This window comes from Ostrea edulis, chromosome 6 (genome assembly GCF_947568905.1).
Source record: "Ostrea edulis chromosome 6, xbOstEdul1.1, whole genome shotgun sequence".
In the NCBI taxonomy this organism is placed as follows: Eukaryota; Metazoa; Mollusca; class Bivalvia; order Ostreida; family Ostreidae; genus Ostrea; species Ostrea edulis.
The window spans coordinates 73,485,131-73,506,711 of record NC_079169.1 but is presented as its reverse complement, the minus strand read 5'-3'; the positions used below and the strand labels follow the sequence as shown (position 1 = coordinate 73,506,711).

The 21,581-nt window shown below is 33.8% G+C and overlaps 1 pseudogene; it reads right to left on the bottom strand.

Moving 5' to 3' along the window:
- Positions 1-535: 535 nt before the first annotated feature.
- LOC125683720 (proton-coupled zinc antiporter SLC30A2-like) overlaps positions 536-21,581 on the bottom strand; it is a 22,043-nt pseudogene continuing 997 nt past the window's right edge.

Sequence of the window (21,581 nt, the reverse complement as noted above, 5' to 3'; positions counted from 1 at the left end):
ATCATATTTGTATGAGATTTAGTCTATTCTAGTCACCTTCGACCACCATGTTTTCAAAATACATGAGGATATGATGAACTGCGACACTTCACGCCGCCGAACTTCATAAAATATACCGAACTTCATAAAATATACCGAACTTCATAAAGTATACCGAACTTCATAAAATATACCGAACTTCATAAAATATACCGAACTTCATAAAGTATGCCGAACTTCATAAAATATACCGAACTTCATAAAGTATGCCGAACTTCATAAAGTATGCCGAACTTCATAAAGTATGCTGAACTTCATAAAATATACCGAACTTCATAAAGTATGCCGATGTGAAGCGTTGCAGTTCATACCCCCGTGTATCCCCCCCCCCCCCCCCCCCCAATAATCTTATATTTACATTCTACTTTCATTTCTGTCGGAATCCCCAGCCATTAAAATAGACATATGATATTTATCAAGGTTAATACACGCATTGTTCACATTCAGGAGGAAATGGCTATCATTACAATGTGTAAAGATATCAAATGCATAAATACTGGAAAGGTAGATATTTACGTAATGAATGGAATTTTCAATCATTTGTGCAATTGCCTGCTGTGTCCACACACGCGCGAACACACATACACACACACACGCACGCGCGTTTCGGATTAAGAAACAAGCTCATGAAAAAATATGACTAGCCTGGTATTGCACCCAAAAGCACACAGTCTGCGTTTTGCTATGTGCATCTGAAATTATGGAACATATTTAAAATTTATGACAAAAAAGAATTGATGTTATTTTCACTTTAGAATCACTTATTTTCGAGGAGTAAAATTTCCAAAGTGATTGAGAAAAAATGACCATATTTTCAGAGATAAGATTTCGTTTTTAATTCGTGGTTGTGTCAATAAATTGAAAATAACAAAAATTAAACCCCTGCGAAAAGTAATGATCGTATAGTCGTTATAACCAAACGTTCTGCAGGAAAACATACACAAAAGTTAAAGTAACAAACAGCAACAAATTAAATATCTAACCAACATCATATTTGCTGCAACAAGTGTACAGATTATCAGTATAAAATACCCCATGCATAAATGCAGATGAACAAAAATAAAACCAAAAAGCAGCTGTATAATGGGTAAATACGAGATTCACTAAGAAATAAGGCCAGATCATACGCTTATTTCACTTCCTGTGCTAACCCCCCACCCCCACCTGTGTTTATGGTTACATCCCGGAAAAAAAAGTTGGTAGTTTTTCATTTCATCAATAATTAATACAATGGTTACATATTTAGGGGGGGGGGGGTATAACTCCACCCACCTCGCTGGTTGACGTGGTTTTTTTCCTTTTAAAAGGTCATTTATTTATTTTTTTGATATTGTAGGGTCTTAAACCACCACCCCTTTCTTGGGTGGAAAAGGTACAAACTTGGGTTGACAACCCCCATGAAAATTTTCTGGATCCGCCACTGATTAGTATGTTACACTATCCATCTACAATATATAAGTGTCACAGATGTGTCCTAGAATGACCAACTTTTCCAACCGCTGACACATGTACCCGGTACAGTTTTCAAAGCAACCACAGAGACATTAATACATATTATCTTTAGATGCAGTAGAGCCATTCGTGTGTGTGTAGAAATAAACATGTTTTCGTTGATTAAAATGTGCGAAATCAATCCGTGAAAGTGAAAGTGAAACTTAGTTGTTTTACGTCCTTGTGAGAAATTTTTCTCTCATCACCAGTTGTTGGTAAAGTGTTATAAATTTTGACCTGTGGGTGGCGCTCAGGACCATATCGTGCCAACGCCTGCTGAGACACGTTTTGAAAGGTTTCATTTGAAGGACACCCGACTGTTTATACACCCTTACTTTTTTATGTTTTTGGTTGGATGCAGCCAAAGTACAATCGGAGCTCGAACCCACAACCCTCCGGTCACCAAAAAGAACGTTCTAATCAATGAGCCATCGTAACCTTTTCAATAAAATAAATTAAATATTATATACTTGGGGAAAAAAAAGTTTTATAAATCAGTTTTGATAATGTACAAGGAGATTCTATTTTTGTCCATATGAGATGTGTCTGAAATATAAAAGCTGTCGTACTTTTGCCTTCTCTCATTTTTATGATCGATTTAAAAAAAATGAGAAGAAATAAGAACACGTTATATATGCATATAAAAATAATACATCAGCTTTAGATACAAAAGTATTTTGAAAGTCGGCTTAACCATAACAATACTGCAGGGATAGTTATACGCTCTATCAATTACTATATCTATCTTTCATGACATCAAACTCATCAGGGCACATACTTTTCTAAAGGCACAATGTAATGCTACATATATATATATATATATTGTGTGTGTGTGTGTATGTGTGTATAAGAACTTCACAATAACCCGATTTCTAAATACAATGTCAGGGAAAGATTCGATGACTTTTTTCTCGATGCGTTAGGATCGGTGGCTTTTTTTGGGGTGGATGGGTTGTAACCATACACACAGCTATTTTTTTTTTTAAATATTCTATTATTTTATCATTATTATTATTTTCTTTTTGCCTAATAAACCTTTTATGTGGCTTAGTATATTGAGTTAGGAGTACAAATTTAACAATTTTGAATTCGATCTTATATTGTCCCCAACACAAAGATGTACTAACTTGAAAAATTGTAGTTTAATAAGTTTACTCCTACATTGAAAGTTTTCTATATCTTTTTATACTACAGGTATTTTACTTCTAAAAGCAACGGTCTTCATGTGTTAAATGCGTGTATCTACAGGATGCATAATCATAAAATACATCAAATATTAAAGACATGTTTTACATAAATTTCACAATGAACAGAAATCAATAGATTTTCTCTTCTCCCTGTATAAAGCTTCCCAACCTTGTTAAAGATAGTAACTTTTGGAAACATAACTGCTATATATACAATGCATGAATTATCTATCTACACATAACATAGATACCAGACATTCAGGTTCAAACCTCAGCAAACAAATGTGTTGGTGTCACTTGGTTGGTGAAAAAGAAAACTTAAATTCAATGTAATTGCAATATACCTTTTAGCATCAAAGACAAATGAATGAAATAAAATGAAAAATGTTACCATCCATTGATCCAAAAGTATGAATATTGATTTACAAATAAAGAAAATGTATTCCCTTGAGCATAATAAGCAATGAAACTTGGCAAAACTGGATACGATAAACATATTTGTACAATAACAATAAATATTTTATACATGTATAGCATTGATAATTAACAAAATGCAATGTTTTGCTCAAAAGTGATCTCAGTAAAAAAACAAAAAATCAGGAATGGGTCTACAAAAATAAAAAAATTTCTTGGGTAATTCATAATATATACCTTCTTACAGTGTACTGGTATTCATTCTGTATTAACCTGAGCAGAATTATCCAAGTAGATTCTGGGTAATGTAGTACAATGAGCCAAAATATCCATTATATGAAAATTACTACAGTGATGTGTCGAGGATGGATTTTTGTCACAATTCAGACAAATTAAAAGATAAGCACCATATGTGCACAAGAGGCACACAGGCTTTATCAGTCATCTGTGCATTACTCAAAAGTATCACAAGCTCCACGGGCTAAACATTTTCCTGTTCTGCATATCTGAGCTAAATTCTGCATATCTGAGCTAAATTCTAATACTCAACAGAAGCATAAAACAAGCTGTGTTCCTATAACACAAATGATCCCAAAAGTGTCAAAACTGATGAAAGATTTTATATGATATATTTTGTATGAACACAATATGACTATTTTGGACCTGCCCTCAAGTCAGAATCCTGGGGTTATGAAATTCACAATTTTGGGACATCCCTTTCTGCTTTTCTATATATGCATTTAGTTTTTATACAGTACTGGCAAAATTGAACAAGTCTTTCAAATGATGAAGACAATAATCACTATGATAATTTTGGCCCTATCTCTGAACCAAAACCCCTACCCCTGGTACCATGAAATTCAAAATTTTTGGTAAAGGATTACCCGATTTATTGGTTCCAATTTATTGTCAATGCATTAAAGAAAATGTTATTTAAATGGTTTACAAATAAACACAATATACATGTACCAAGTTTGGCCCCATCCTATAGTCAACCCTATACCCAAGGGATCATGAAATCTACAATTTTGGTAGGTCTTCCAGTTCTACAAGACTATAAATTTAGTTTTTCTTACAGATGTGCAGTTGTACAGCAGAAAAGAGTTTTAAAAATTGGTAAATTTATGGACAGTTTCTGTTCTGCCCATTAAGCCCCAAGGGCACAGGAGTCCTGAAATGTACAATTTATGCCCCCTTGTTCCAAAGATGCTTCATACTATATTTGAAATGTAGTTGTCAAGAAGTTAAAAATTGTTCAATTGTTAATGTGATGGATGCAGACCAATAGCAATAGGTCACTTGAGTGAATCAGTTGACCTAAAAATGTAGGTCATGGAGCTACATTTTTCTTTTCTACAATTGTAATATAGGGTCTGGGGAACTTGAATTATAAGAAACTATGTTTCAGTGGAATCAATTGGCATAGTAAAATATCACTTCATTCCCTTAGTTGAAAAGTTTGTACTTTTGTCTCAAGTCCAACAAAATCTCAGCAAGAAAAGATCTTCACAAAAATGGCAGTAAGTATTAATTTGCACAAGCAATAAAATGTCCAAAATTTGTAAAGTATTTTGAACATACTACTGCTCCGGATGCCATTTCAGATGCCTTACTCCTATTACTGAGAAAATATCGTTTCTTAAAAGTCCTGGGTGTTATCTCGCCCTCTGCCAACGATCGATAGAGATATATATATATATAATTAATAGTAACCATAGTAAGTTCATTGATTATTTTTTGGTGAAACTGTACTCTTACAAATGTCAGAATTACCCTTCTGAATATATAATCAATATGTGCATTATAATAATATTCTTTTGACTCTTGCTGTATAAAAATGTAATATATATTATTCAAGCAAAAGGTACATGTATGGCACAATTCACAAACAACATTTTCTAAAAATTACTGTTTCATAGGGTCAAGCATGTATAAAACATCTACCATGATTTAGACAATATCTTATTCAAGAAATGAATAGGATTGGGTTGCAGGCTCAAAGCCTGTGAAAGCCCTTTCCTTATTGTACAAAACATCCCAGGCACAATAAACCTGACAATATACACAACAACCAACAAAAATTTAAACAAAAACAACAAAATATTTCAAATCATCTAAACTGAATCTAAATACATATACAGGCATATTTACTGTTTAGTTAGTAAATCCAAATAAAGAGAAAGCCAAACTTTACAGCTTTTACTTTTTTATGCAAAACATTTTGTAGAAAGGGGGGTGGGTGGGGGCACTGTTTTCTATTATCTAGCATAATGAACATACTGGTAATTAAATTTAAATTTACCTAGTACAATATAAACAATATTCTACTATGGAAGACAATAAGTAATAATTATCACACCGATTTCTCATAATATCACAGCCCTGATGAAAAGAACACATCACTCAGCACCATAAAATTCTCTGGGGGGATTTATTGATTTTTTAATGACAGACAAATCTAACTAAGAAACCTTTTAATATACATATTTGATATACCTTCCTACAAGTTAAAAGTCCTAAAAATGCTTGCAAACTATGCTGCATTCCAACATTTCAATGATACACAGGAGCACTCTATCATGCTCTATGCAACAAATGGATTTCTATCAGAATATGAGGTACCTTTGATAGATGAGCTTTTTGACAACAACATCAACCTGGAATAACTGGAATGCAGTAATAAAAGATGGAGACATTTTCCTTCTTTAAGATAAATGATTGAGCTAAATGTCTGGAATGCTGCAATGCTGACAGGAGTCCATGATGGAGGACTGATGGGTCTCCACTTGTATCGTTGTGTATAGAAATTTGTATTTGGTTCTCAGCATCTTTGATGTCTTCTCCAGGATTTTCTGGTGATCATTTGAACCATCTGAAAGTCAAATTGAAAAAAAAACTATAAAATAAAAAATAAAGACACCAAAGAAATTTGATGTGAATGAAAAGTGGAGGATATGCAGGGCCGTAAATTACATGGAGGCGGAGGAGGCAGCTGCCTCCTCCAACTTTTGAGCCAAAAAAAATTAAAATTTAAAGTTCATTAGAATTTATGTTGTTTCCAATAACTAAGAACATGATACCTCCCTTAAAAAGCATTCCAAATCTTTCTTTTAGAATGAGTTAGTCAAGTAACATCTTAGAAGGCCCTAGAATCAAGGATTTTGCACGAAATGTGTTCAGTGTGCACAAAATGTGCTCAGCGTCTGGGGGCCTGGGTGGCCCCCAGACCCCCGCCTAATTTCCTGCCTCCTCCAAATTGAAGGTTAATTTACGGCCCTGATATGTACAACATTAGTTTGAAATTGAAAACTTTAAAAAGTAAAAATTCACATATCCCCAAGGCCTCGATCCAAAAATACTCTTAACTTCTATACAGTATATAGCATATTAATTTACAATTCATTAGTATTTATTGGATCGAGGCCTGGGGGTTATACTAATTTTTGGTGCATATTGTTGGAAATTATCAACTTTGACAAAAATAAGACAACTAGCTGTTATGGGTTCTGTATGTTATAATTTCAATATGCGTGAATTTTCGCGGAAAAAACACACTGGATTTATAAAAAAGAAAGTCTAAACTATTCCATACCATGATGGAATTTTGGAATGAAGATACTTTATTTTATTCAAAATTACAGGGCCATATTTGGGTATTCATGACTCTTGTTCTTACTTTATTTACCGGTAGTAAAAAAAATGCAGTTTTAGTAGAAAGCAATCTGAAAAAAAATTTAAAACCACTGCTGGACTCGAGACCGCAATCTACAGTTCAGTAGTCGATGTGCTTAACCTACTGAGCTACTTAGCTAGGTGATGATTTTTGAAATGAATAGACTTAATATTGCTGATATTCATATTTTCATCCATGTTTTAAAAGGAAGTCGGCCATTATGATGATGTAGAGTACCTCCTTAAAGTGAATTTTCACTGCACTACATGAAGAAGCCTACATATATATATATTTGACACATTGCAGCCTTGTTCTTCATTGAAATATTTTTAAAACTCTCCTAGATGCATGTTCAAAACTTTGGAAACATCTTGTGAACCACATTCAAATACAGTTTGAACATTTCACACAATGTAATAAACTTTCACTAAATCACACTAGTTTTAAAATTGTGACTACACCCTATTTTCATCATTTCTTATCTTTCTGGTAATTATGTAATTCTTCGGCTGGACAAAGTTATATCTCCAATTTTCATCCAAACTAGTTCATATGAAGATGTAAAAAGTTGAAAAATAGACAATAGGCATATTTGAGGTGTGAACCTTTGGTTCAGCTAATAATAGCTGGTTACAACTTTAAACTCAGGGTTTTTTTTCTACCCACCGGTACTGGTACCGGTACCCATTCAATTGGGAAAAATAGCGTCAAAATTGAACAAATTGGGAATTTTCTACCAATGTATCGGCAAATGATTTCAACTAAAAGAAAAGAAAAAAGAGAGCAAAACAAGAAATAGTCATCTCTTTACAAACTTTTTTACGGTAATATTTGCTGTTGTGAGACATAAGGAATCGTCGTAGGCTCATTTTAGAATCATCATAGCTCTATAAAACACGTGCACTGCTGTGATCTGTACTTTCGATTTATACCAGAAGTGAACATTTTGGTTAAATCGTACAATGTTTCATACTAAGTAAATTACGATTCAACTGTCTATTTTTCAGAAGGTGAATTGGGAATTTTTTTTTTTTAATTGGGAAAAATCAACGGTTTTTGGCATTGGGAATGGTACCATTTATCGGTACCAGTTATATAAGGAAAAACAACACTGAAACTATAATAGATAGAAAAAGCCTATCAGATAATTTTTCAATATCTTAACAGATGATGATGAAAAAGAACCATATACCGTCTCTAACAATAACCCAAAGTTATCCAACAACACCCATATAAGTACTGAACCTGAATATTCTCATGGAATACCTATATCCCATATTTCAATTAAATATCCATGTTTGATTGAGATAATTAGTGAAAACAGATTTCTTTGAAATTTTCTAAGTCCAAGGGGTATAACTGTCAAATTTTTTTGATAGGCATTATCAAATTTATCAAGTTAGCACTGTCCACATTTATATGATATTATCTTCCTGTTGTGTTTCATTCATTGTGTTCAACATAGTTGTTAATTTTGACCTTTTTTGCACTATTGTGCTCCATGTGGAGCCTTTTAGTAAGTTTCAAAGTTCCTGAACCAAATACTAATATGATCTGTGTATACTCATGACATATCTATATCCTGAATTTCAATTCAACATGTCCATGTATGGCTGAGATAATGGAAACTATGAATTAATTGTTTGAAATATTCCAAATCAAAGGGGCACAACATCCAAATACAAATAAGAACTTTACCTCGATATTTTCTTTATGTATAAGCAAATGTATATCAATGTGCATCCATAGCAGGGATAATGAATGGAAATTGAATGAAGATTAATGAGAGATGGAGAGAAAAGGGTAACACTCTTATGTCCTGGCCATTTTATGACAGGGGCATAAAAATTCAATGATTTTCAAACCTGAAAATTAGTAACATCCAATTGACATTTCAAGCAAGATGTGCCTTACCGACTGAGATGTGCACCATGACTGCATTTTTATCCACAGTCAGTGCCCACACGGCCAGGCTGTGGGCAGACTTCACCCCAGGAATTGACTTGATATCATTGAGCACCTTGTGGTAGTCCATATCTTTTGGCACAGCTGAAAAATGTTGTTCAGAAAGTCTGTAATTATCAGCATCCATCTTATGTGAAAGAGAGTAAATTGTCATAGTATCACTTACATATGTACTAATTGGGCACAACAATGACTGATAATCACACTACATACTAGAAAATAGTTCATTATGTCCATATGAGGGAGCAAATACTGAGTCCCATATTTACCAAATGTGTCAGAATTTTAAGGAGGTACTCTACATCGTCATAATGGCTGACTTCCTTTAAAAATCAACATCAGCAATATTTGACTTTTCCTTTTCAATCTAAATACCTAGCCGAGTAGCTAAGTAGGTTAGCATACTGACTGCTGAAATGTAAGTCGCAGGTTCTAGTCCAGCAGGGGTTTTAAATTTTTTGTTAGATTACCTTCTACTAAAACTGTATTTTTTGACAAAATAAAGTAAATTAAAAAAATTTCATCTTCAAAATATTGTCATGCATATCCTCCACTTTTCATCTACATCAAATTTCTCTGGTGTAGCATACCTCCTTAAAGCCAAGACAGAAAAAAATTGGGGTTGGAGGAAGAAAATTACATGTAAAAATAAAAAAACCTGGCATTGTTGAGAATTTCATTCTAATAAAAGAATAGTTCAATCTTTGCAAATAGTAAAACATCTTTGATTTTATTTACTTAAAATATAACTTTAAAAATCTGTCCTATTTTGTTATATTTAATGAAAGAAAGCAGAGGTTAGCAAGCTCACATGCCCCAAGCTCCAACATTGCTTGACAATGCGGCGAATGCCTCGCATAATGAATGGTCATGCTATGCATTACTGCAAGAACAGGATAGACGGGCTCAAAATTCTAAGTTCAATAGGGGCATAACTCCCAGAAAATTTTTTGAATCCGAATTGCACACCTACACAGTGTGTCCTTATTAACTACAAAGTTTCACGAAATTCTGATGAACGGTCTCAGAGGAGTTGCGCTGACAAGATCAGGACAGACGAGCTCGAAATTCTAAGTTGAAAGGAGCATAACTCCCAGAAAAATTATTGAATCAGAATTTCCTGGGAATATGCACATTCACACAGTGTGTCCTAATAAATTACAAAGTTTCACAAAATTCTGTTGAGCAGTCTTAGAGGAGTTGCACTGACAAAAACGGAACAGAGGGGCTCGAAATTCTAAGTTCAAAAGGGGCATAACTCCAAGAAAAATTATTGAATCCAAATTTCCTGGGAATATGCACATCTACACTGTGTCCTTATTCACTACAAAGTTTCACGAAATTCTGTTGAGTGGTTTTGGAGGAGTTGCGGACTGACAAACTGATGGGGGGGGGGGGGGGGGGGGGGGTAAAAAACATTATACCCTTTGTTGCGTGGGGTATAATTAAGCATGGGTATTATTGGCATCACCAAACCAACAATTATTTACATGTATTTATGGCTTTGGTTTTGTGACAGAATCTTTCTGCATCATTACTTTGAATGTTTCTTGCATGTTTATGAAGTTGATCCAAGTTTAGTGCATGGTTCCTTAGACTTATACGATGCAATTTCAAAAGTTACATAGTGAATTATCAACATTGTAAACAATTTCAATACTTTAAAACGGATATGAATGGAATATGTTGATTTAGTGTTAAGCACAAAAGTTTATCGACTTTTTATCTTCTTTACGTCTTGTTTTGTTTAATAAGTCCACAGAAACTTGCTTTCTGTTTGGCGTATTATGCAGTGTTGCTTGTTTATCACAATGTACATGCTCAATAGGCAATAGGTTATAGAAATGCTTTGAGTGAAGATCGCACAGATTTTAAAGTGCAGATGATATGAATTATTGTTGCATAGTATTTAAATGGAGACATTCATAAATTCCATCGGGGGAAAAGTATTGGGATAAAATAAAAAAAAAAATTAACTCAGGCCACACACGGATTTTAACAATTTGGCTGCCATCATCAAAGAAATAAAATATAAAATTTAGTATTTGACCCAACAGTGGATGATTACTATAGGATATATAAGGATGCAGTGATTAAACATGAGAAGGTATACCATGGTGATATAATGCTACGGTTCGATTCATGATACTTTACCGCGTTTTGGCATTCTCGTATTGTGAGGCAAGCATATCTTTGCACCCCTACTATAGGAATTTGAGCACTTCCTTTAAATTCCATGAAAATCTTTTCAAGTAATCTCAAGACATTGTGTGACATAGAAAGTGCTATTATCTTATCAACATTTAAAAATTCTGTGTACATGCAATAACTCAGTAAAGATAAAGCTGATAAATCTGAAAATATTAGGGATCTTCCTCTGCATAATTCATGTATCATGTATAAAGTTTATGAAATATTCCCGATGAAACTTAAGTTATTCCATGCCATAGAAAGTGCTGATGGACACACAAAGTAATTACCATAGGGCACCCACCATAAGGCAGAGCCCTAAAAATCTGTCTCTATATGCTTAAAATATTTCATTCAGTCTTTAAGCACAATCACTGCTGTCATAACTCTGTTACAAGAAAGTGTACATTCAATATAATTATGCCACACAGTGGAAACTTACCCTCCAAGACAACATGAAGAGTGTCCTTCAGGACTCGTATTGTAGTGATCAAGACCAGCACAGAGAAAAGATATGTACAGATTGGGTCTGCTAGTTTGTACTTCTCCCCATCCTGTAAAAAAGACAAGAACTTTACCATCAACAAAAGTATCCATTATCTTCCCATTTACTCACTTTAGACGATGATATTGGGACGTTTTGTAAAAGTTATTGCTCTTTCCCAATGATGGCATTGAAATTGGCTGCCATTGGGGTGCTGACAAAGTATCAAAGTGACAAAATATGCTTTGCAAAACTGGGGGTGACAGACAACAGTGTTATGTGCTCTTCATTAACATCCTTCAAAAAATAACTGAGGGAAAGCAGAAGGATGTGTAATTCATACAAAGAAGATAATTATCTATCTTACTATTAACAGGGTGGGGGTAGAATGCAACATAGAGACTATGCATACATAGAAATGTAGATCTAGAGATGTACATATGTAGATCTAGAGTGTTTTGAATTCAAAGAACTAAAATAACAAGAGCACCGCGAACGGAACAACATACACCAGATAGACTTTCAATGCAACATCTGTATCCATGATGAGAAAAAGTCCAGAAAACTATCTGACCTACCTTTAGCCCTAAATACATGGAAATCGATGCATACATTGTGATTAATTATATCATTTCATAGTGGTCAGTTGTTTTAAAGACTTGCATAGACGAAATAAACTTTTTTTATCTTTGCTACCAAACATCAGAAATTTAATTTGATAACTCATGTTTTTGGTACTAGGGCATTCACTTACAAAATAACCTTCAAACCAGGCAGACATTTCGTACCAGAAATGAGTCATCTTTAGCTATCACTATTTTTGTTGCCCAAGTGACTCTTAGTTTTCGTAACTTCTTTTTGTGAAGAGTTCTAAAATTTTCTAGTTCCGATATCCTGTATTATCTTACAAATGATGGCAGAGATTCAGGGGGCATTTATTTGGTTTTCATTCTGTTTGTCTGTCTGTATATCTGCAAAATATTTAACCTTGGCCATAACGTTTGAATGGATGATGAAAGGGCTTTCATATTTCACATGTATATTCCTTGTGACAAGACCTTTCTTTTGGTATCACACTTTTTGACCTTGTGACCTTTGCCTTGGATTTGACCTACTTTGGAAAAACTTTATCCTAAGCCACAACTTTCAAATGGTTAAAGATAGGGCTTTCATATTTCACATATGTATTCCTTTCAACAAGACCTTTCTTTAAATAACATTACCTCATGACCTTGACCTTGGCCTAGTTTTGAAAAGCTTTAACCTTGGCCATAATTTTAGAATGGTTAGTGATATGGATTTCATATTTCACATGTACTCCTTATGATATGACAAGACCATTCTTTTGGTACAGATATTTTCGACCTTGTGACCTACATGTTCGATCTTCTTTTGAAAACCTTTAACATTGGCCATAACTTTTGAATGATTAGTGATAGGGCTTTCATATTTTACATATGCATTCCTTGTGAAAAGACCTTTCTTTGAGTACCAAAAAATACTTTGCTGTCATACGGGGGCATTAATTTTCACAAACACATCTTGTTTGTTGCATATACTAAACCCTTAATTTTTGAGAATAAAATTTCAAAGAAAGATTCCTATAGGAATATTTGGAATTTTACCAGTAGCACTCGAAGCCCATCCAGCCCATGGAGATAATAATTCTATGAAATCTGAATCTATATCATGCATATAGAATAGATAGAATCATATAATGATATAGAATAGAATATGGAGATAGATAGAATGATATAGAATCTATATCATGCATATAGTAAGAATATTGATTTCATAATTTGTAGCTTTGTTGTTTTTTAGAATATTTTTCTTAAAATTCACATTCCTTAGCAAAACTTTATTTGGATCCTTCCTGTGGCCTCACTCTGCTCAGAGGGTCATGGTTTTCAAGATACTACACTCTGTACATACAGAGTAATGGTACGTGCATGGATTTATAAAAAGCCAAAAAAATGAAATGAGGTCTGACTATCAAAAGTATAAGAGTTGCTAATTGTAATAAAAAGTGCCAATGAGGTTTATTTTACCCCGGTATTGTTGGTCAGTTTTTACTTGGGGTAAACTGGTTCAATAATGGCCAGTATGGGTTTAATACGAGTTTCAGTGTATCTCTTTGCTTACATGAATTTTAGTATTACAGAGACGAATAGAGAGAAAATCTTACGCATGATGTATGATGATGATGTATACATATTCTTCTTGTGTCAACAAAATACTGAAAGACAGATCAGTATCAAGAAAATGTTGCAACAATTTGTACATGTATGTACTAGTAAACTGCAATACTTGACTTTCACTTCCCATGGTGTGCAGGGAGCAACAATCATTGTTTGCTTAATGGAATACAAATCAAGGTGATATCCAGGTAGATGCATACTTCGATATATGATCAAAACAAAATAATTTGAAGATTTGACTTTTTTTTTAAAAACGTGCACATTTGATATTACAGATGTATTACCTGACCATAACGGTATTTTGTATCTATAAACAACTCCCACTTGCTTAACATTTGATATCACAGATGTATTACCTGACCGTAACGGTATTTTCCATTTATAAACAACCCCCACTTGCATAACATTTTGATAAGTTGTATCCTTGTAGTACTTGAGAAGATTTTTTAGATATTTAAAATACACCTTTAGGGGCATGATAATAATCTAGATCTCAAATACTGAGCTTAAAATTCAAATAATTATCATTTGTCATCTCTGGTCCAGTGACTCTAGAAAATGTCTTTTAAGTAACACTTGTTTATTTTCATAATTTCTCAATTATCTTCCCAACTAAAAAAGTGGTGTTCATCTTCAAATGCTTTGTGCCAAGTTTGGTTGAAGTTGATCTTATTAATGAGAAACCGATTTTACTTGATAAAATGACTTTGAAATCACTTCTTTACCCAGCATATTGAATCCACTTGATTTTTTTTCACCCAAAGCTCATGTCAGAGAGGCAAAGCACTTCCTAATAAGATCTGTATTAAAAATGCTTTGTACAATCCTCTTTTAAAAATCATTTGCATCACTGCAAGAACATTTGCAGATCAAAGAACTTTCAATTTCAGCTTAATAAAACTACAACAGAAGTATTGATTGACAGTCTGAACACTGTCTCTGTCTGATCGCTATTGATTCCACTTTGTTTTACAGTGTCAAGAAGTACCAGATGCTTCTCATTGATGATTTCAATGAATCCATCTGCACATGTTTTGTTTTGTCAACAATTTAAAAACCTTTCTGTTTCAAATCAGAGCTGGTCTATAGAAACTTATATTCACCCCTACAGGGCACACCCAAAATTAGGCATACTTGATAAACTACATGTATCTCTTAACACAATCGCCTTTCTCTTAATAACCTTTGATCAAGCCCTGCAAATCTATAACACTTCCATTATAGAATTATTACTCATACCAAAACTCCGATCTTTATGTCCTTTATCTATTCTGTGTTACCTTGAGAGAAGATCATGACACACTTTCTAATCATCCGAAACCTTTGTGTTCAGCTAAGGATAAACTGGTTATGATAAACTGGTTACAGACCTTAGTCCTCTCACTAAGTTAACAGTCAATGAAAGCTAAACTGTTGGTAATTATCTCTTTACTGACCCAATAAAGGTAACTAATAAACCAAAATGTTATTTGTTCAATGTCCCAATATAGCCAGCCTAGTAAGTCTTATTTCATCATAACACTCATGGTTCTGGCATCAGAGACACAGCTAACTTTTCCAACATAAGCAAGTTCTGAATGTATAATCTTATCCAAATTGATATCGTTTTGTAGGATAAACAAAATACATAGTTACTGTCTTGAAATACATGTGATATTTGTACTCGGGTCAAAAATGGCAAACCTCACTCTCCTGCTTTTTCTAATTCCCACCCTAAATATAAATCTATATTTCAAGATAGAAACCATTTATTCTGCATGCCTAATATACATTTGCCATGTAGTCATATGCCTCTACTAGAATGAAATTGATAGTCGGCAATCCATGCTTTTCCCAACTGGATAAACAGAACAATTCTGGATTTGAAAGTAAGAGGTTCAGTTGCATACTTACTGTGAATTTGATGACAAGAGAAGCCAGGAGAACCCCGAGGCTCTGAATGATGTCCCCTACCACGTGGATAAATGCTGCGCGGATGTTGATATTTTCATGTTTTGTCACAGGACTCTCCATATCCCTGTCACCTGAGTTAGTCAGATCCTCCTCACTGACTGGGTTCAGTAGGGGACTGTATGCAATGTCGGATCGATCACTGTCCACTGTCAAGGAATGATGGGAATGACCATGTGAATGGGAGTGTCCATGACCATGGTTATGACCAAATTTAAGGTAAGAGGTGGCTGAGCCACATTTTCTGGAGATCAACACCACACCCATTCTGAAAATTTGATTAAAATAAATATAATTGTGTCCTACTCTAACAATAGGACAAAGTTTGTACCATTGTGTATCATCACTCAGTCCTTGGATGCCAATGAAGTATACAAATCATATATATATAGGATCTCCCATGCTTTGTGGTTTGATATGATTTATATTCGAGTTTTGTGTTTTCTTTCCCCAAGCCTTGGCGAAAGGATAGAAAACACACAACGAGTTGAAAATAAATCAAATTAAACCACAAACCTTGGGAGTTTCTTTTTATCACATGTTTACACCCCCCCCCCCCCACCCTAAAGTTATTCATTTACATTACATTACTGTATTGTTGGGAATTTTGCATCCTGACATTTCGTAAACAAACTACGTAAAACTCACGTTTGTTTGTGATGTCACAAATGGTGTACGAAACATAGTGTAAAATTGAAATTTATGTATTAAATAGGTGATATCCACTGGATAAAGAAGTAAACATGTGATAAATATACATCTTTGTTCAAGAGCAAACTATTCCTCATCATAATTTAAAAGTATCCTACACAAAATTGATTTAATTCATACTCAATTAGCGGTACATACATAACTACTCTAGTAAAGGAGAAAGACAGCTGTATCTTAGTGGTTTGTTATCAAAGCTTTTAAGATCCTTTTTACGATCCCTTCTGGCCTTGAAAGAACAATATACCACGTACAGCATACATCATGGGTACACACATTACTCGTGCAAACATGTCTTTAAATGGGCATTTACCAGTAATGATTTATTGTAATAGAATAAAAAATATTTATCAACTTTAACCAGCTCTAATCTGATTACTGAGTAGCTATGAGCATCTATACTTTTAACTGAATGCATTATAATGCAACCCTGATCTAATTTCTTCTGGATATTCAGATTGTTTAATTTAAGGATCTACTTGTATATAAACGTGTACACTTAGGTGTCTGTTACACCGAGATACAACATGTTGACATACTTCTCTTTGAACTTTCTGGTTTAGAGCACAATCTAAATTTTAAAACGAATGCAGGAAAACAAGAGAAGACAACTCCTCTCCCGTATAGCTGGGTACATACACTACATTATTCTTTAACAAGAGGCCCATGGCACTAACAGTCACTTGAGAATAACGCAACTAAAAAGTTTATATTAGAAGAGTTGTATGTTTGTTGTGAGCCTCAACATTATCTCCATTATAAAGTCCACTATATGAATCAAAGAACCACATCCTAGACCAGAACCTGACCCATGAGACATTAATTTTACATTCTGGAAGAGGCTTGCTGCTTTTCTCTGCATTGTACTCAAGTTTTGTTGAACATTGATGTCAAGAAGTTAATTTAAAAGATTTTGATAGAAAAATTGCATTTTCACCATATTTGACCATGAGCTCCTGACACAAGGGGGTCATGTATTAAAGGCAAATCTGCAATCATTATAACTTCCAGTGAACATTAAAAATGTTCCCAATGTTTCAATATTAAAAAAAAATTTAGACGCTATTTTTGTAGGAGTAGTATTGAATATTTTAATGTTGGTGATAGAATGTACAATTAAGAAATAATGCCATATATAAATCAGTTTTGTTGTTTGCTGTCTAGGCACCAAGAAAAGAAGTTTCGAAGAAAAAATACACTTTCCCTAAATATGAGCCATAGAGCCCCACACCAACATCACAACCCCTGACCAAGTTGAAGGGGTTGTAAATTTCAAATTTTTTGGAAGAGGACTCCTCATACCGTAGATGCCCTAGAGTAAAGGTTTTTACAATTACATAATTTGTATTCTAGGTGTTGGCCACATCCCTCAATTTTTTCCCCTTACCTCATTACCAAATTTTACCATAGTATGTTAGAATAGTCGAAACATACTTCTGCATGAATTCATCTTAAATATCAGTCCGAGAAACCTTTCTCAGTACGTCCTTTCTGGGGAAACAACAAGTTCACTAGAATACCTACATGGAATCAAAATGTTTACACATAACCAAGTGTTACCCTTTCCCTCAGTAGCAAATAGATCAATAATTAACAAAAGGAAGAACTCCACAGTTCAAACAATTTTTAAACAGATAAATATATATACATTCCACAATCTGTGCATCTCTCAAACAGGATGTAGTCATTCTTCCCTTCAGGTGTGTCAGATCCATTACAAAAATTGTACACCTAACTAAAACATTTGGTCGACATGCATCCTATTCGTATCAATCACTCAGTATGCTGTGCTCTGCATATTTAGTAAATCGCTAAGCATTTGCATCTTATGGCGATAAATTAAAGATGAAAAGATATATATAGGCCCACGGGCCTTAACATGGGCCTTAATGCTCACTTGAGTACCACACAATGTTGAGAATAAATTAGAAATGTTGTGTGTTATTGATGGTGAAAGTGTGCATCTATAGCGGCTGTGGGAATTGAATGCACTTATGGTAAAATATAATATCTAAGACATCTGATTTTAGTAATAAGCAACCTTTATGATAAATATGAGCCACTAATATCAATCAATTACTACGCTAATTCATATTTTTTCTAGTTTAAACCATAATTATTCTAATTGTAAATACCAATAGACAGTAAAATCATCAGACAAACTTATTTTTAGAAAAGGATGCAAAAAATAGTTAAACACAACTTTTTTTCAATAGTGATCATGACTTAGGTCAAATGACCTTCGTTCAAGGTTATGAAGTATGGTTCAGTTAACCTTTAATTGTGCAATGTATCTGGTAAATCTATGTTCAGAAATAGAGAATTTAAATCTATCATACAGTTTCACCATGGGGCTCGAAGAACTAACTTTATGAATTTTCACAATTTCGGTAGAGTTCTCCATGCTCATTATCACTACAATTCCAGTTCTTATGCTTGGTATTTAAGAGTAAAGAAGATTTTTATCAATTTCAATTCTGCATTTTCACTTAATGAACATTACAGACCATTATAGCCCCAATGCGGAATTCAAATTTCAATTTTTAATAAACAAACTAGCATGTGCAATGCTTTTAAACCAGATGCCCAGGAGTAAGAACAAAGATTTTTTAAAGATTGTCCTATTTCTAAAGGTTTTAGTCCTACCCCTAGGGCTAAAAAATGAGCAGGGACCATGAAATTCACAATTTTTGTTCACATGATGTGCACTTTTTCATCACAAGTTTAAAATCAGAGAAACATTTATAATGTAATACATGTATATATCCTTACTTAGAAGTTGGATCATCAGCATTTTTCTGTAAATAACACAAGCAAACTGTGCACTTATCATCGAAATCTTAAGGAGCAGAAATACACCCATCCTATATAGTTCTTTCCTCCATTTTATAACAGAAACTCAAACCCAAAGATAGAGGAACCTTTCATTAGAGTATAGATATCTTCCCCGATTTTAACTACTCACATGACATTGAATATAACTCCTGATACTGCAGTGGCCAGCATGTAGGTGGGTTCCACTGACGTGTAGTCCCCTGTGATGATTCTCTTAGTAGCTGTGTAACACAGTATCCCAGTCACCAGCCAAATCATCAAAATACTGACCAGGGCTCCAAGTACCTCTACAGAAAAATATGTACATGTATAACGAGAGAGAGAGAGAGAGAGAGAGAGAGAGAGAGAGAGAGAGAGAGAGAGAGAGAGAGAGAGAGAGAAAACTATTATGCCTTTTGAAGTTTGACATTACTCTTGAGATTATATATAATATCAATAACATATATGTGAAAATAAGGAAGTTGAAATTTTATGTTTCTTTCTCAACTTACAGGACTGATCATTTTCGCTAGCCAAGGGTGACGCTCCACGGTTTTCTCTTTTGAGGGTTGACATGCTTAACTCTATTACGCACACCTACTACTTGAGGTCTACTAACCAAAAACATTTGGTGAGTAAATCTGCTACCCTTTCTGAGAAAAGTTGCACTGCAGTCAAAATCTTTTTTTTTAAATAGAAAATTAGCAATATTTGAAAAAAAAATGAAAAATAAATATCCCGAAATATTATTACTTTCGATTATCCCAGAAAGTTAAAAGAAAACCCATTGAACTATCTCCGAGATATTATGGCCAAAAAGAAAACAAACCCTAGAATCACTATATGTTTCTTTTATTGAAAATTGGAAGACCTTAATAATAAACTGTAGAATCGCTAAGGTCTTCTGTTGAAGAAGAGAAACAAGAGTAAAAACAATATGTCCCCAAATTACATTTGGCAAACACAATAATTTTAAATACAACATTATTCATCTATTATACACAACTAAACATTGTTGATATAAGGTGAGAATAATGTATTTCTGAGGTTGCCTACAACATTTCTAGGAACAATTTACTTTAGTAACAGTCTGCACTAGATGGGTGTGGGACTAGCTGCAGATCTGTAGCTATCTGGGGAAATATTAAGACATACCAGAGAGCTACAGATCTATCCTTCCCTTATAAAAACCTTCAATTTATGGCACAGAAAAAAAATGTGCACAGTTGAGGCCTTATATTGCTGTATTCTTATACATATTTAACATTTAATGTTTAAAAAAATGCTAACATATTTTCCCACTATACTTGTGTCCAAACATACCTTCAAATATTCATTAAAGCCCCATGCGACCCGAAAACTCACAGCTTCAAATGATTCTGTTTACTGACGTAGCCATGTTAGGTAGTCAGTCATGACCTTATCTGCTAAGATATAGTGTAAAACATTTAGTTTTAAGCTGTAACAGCTAGTGTTGACTTGTTGATCTCTTATAACTAACAAACTCACCCAGGGCCCATTGTAAGTTTACATCAGTATAAAGTCATAACCTTATTGAGTCTATACTAAAAGATGTATTTCTTTTACGTAATTGTCACCTATGTTTTACTGTCACTGGCCTTTTGACCTAAAAATCTCTACTTCAATATATTCAACAAATAAATTCAAATTGTCTATGCTATTTGTATTGTAGGGGTTTAAAAGCAACAAGCATTCTGTAAGTATTACATAGCAATACATGTACCCTACTGACCCAAGTCAAGTCATCTATGTAATATTCTGTGTGAAAAAAAAAAAAATAACCAGTTACCATAAAATTTAAGTCTGATTTCTATGTCCAAGGGCCATAACTCAGCAAACAAGAACAAAATTCGAACTTGATCTGTAACTTGTCATGGTAAAGCAATGTACCAAATATCATTGACAAATGAATATCTGTAGGCATGACAACAGATACAGAAAACTGAGCAACTGAGTTAATTTTCTAAATCCAAGGGCAATAACTCCGCAAAACATTAATAGACCAGGAAAAAATTTGTACTTGATCTGTAACTTGAATATTAAACAGGAATGCATGAAACGGATTAAAACTTCGAAGGATGATTATTGATATTAATAGACTATGGTATATACAAGCTCAACAAAAAATTTATCTATCTATCAAATAAGGACAAATTTACTTGGTTGATGATTAATGAAGACAAACCAGTAATTGTCAAATTGATTTGAGTGAATATTTAGTGCAAACTTTCAGAAAAAAGAAGTGATGCTTTAAAACTGCAAAAATCATTATAGTTTATTATTCATATATTGGTATAATACTGATACTGTCCATCTACTTGTATATATACATGATTAGCAATTCATATATGTATGTACTTGTTTCCCCAACATGCTGCATCCACATGCAGTTTGCAGTCTATGTAACCTGTAGTTAATGTTGTAAACTTTCTTTCTTTTTTGAATTT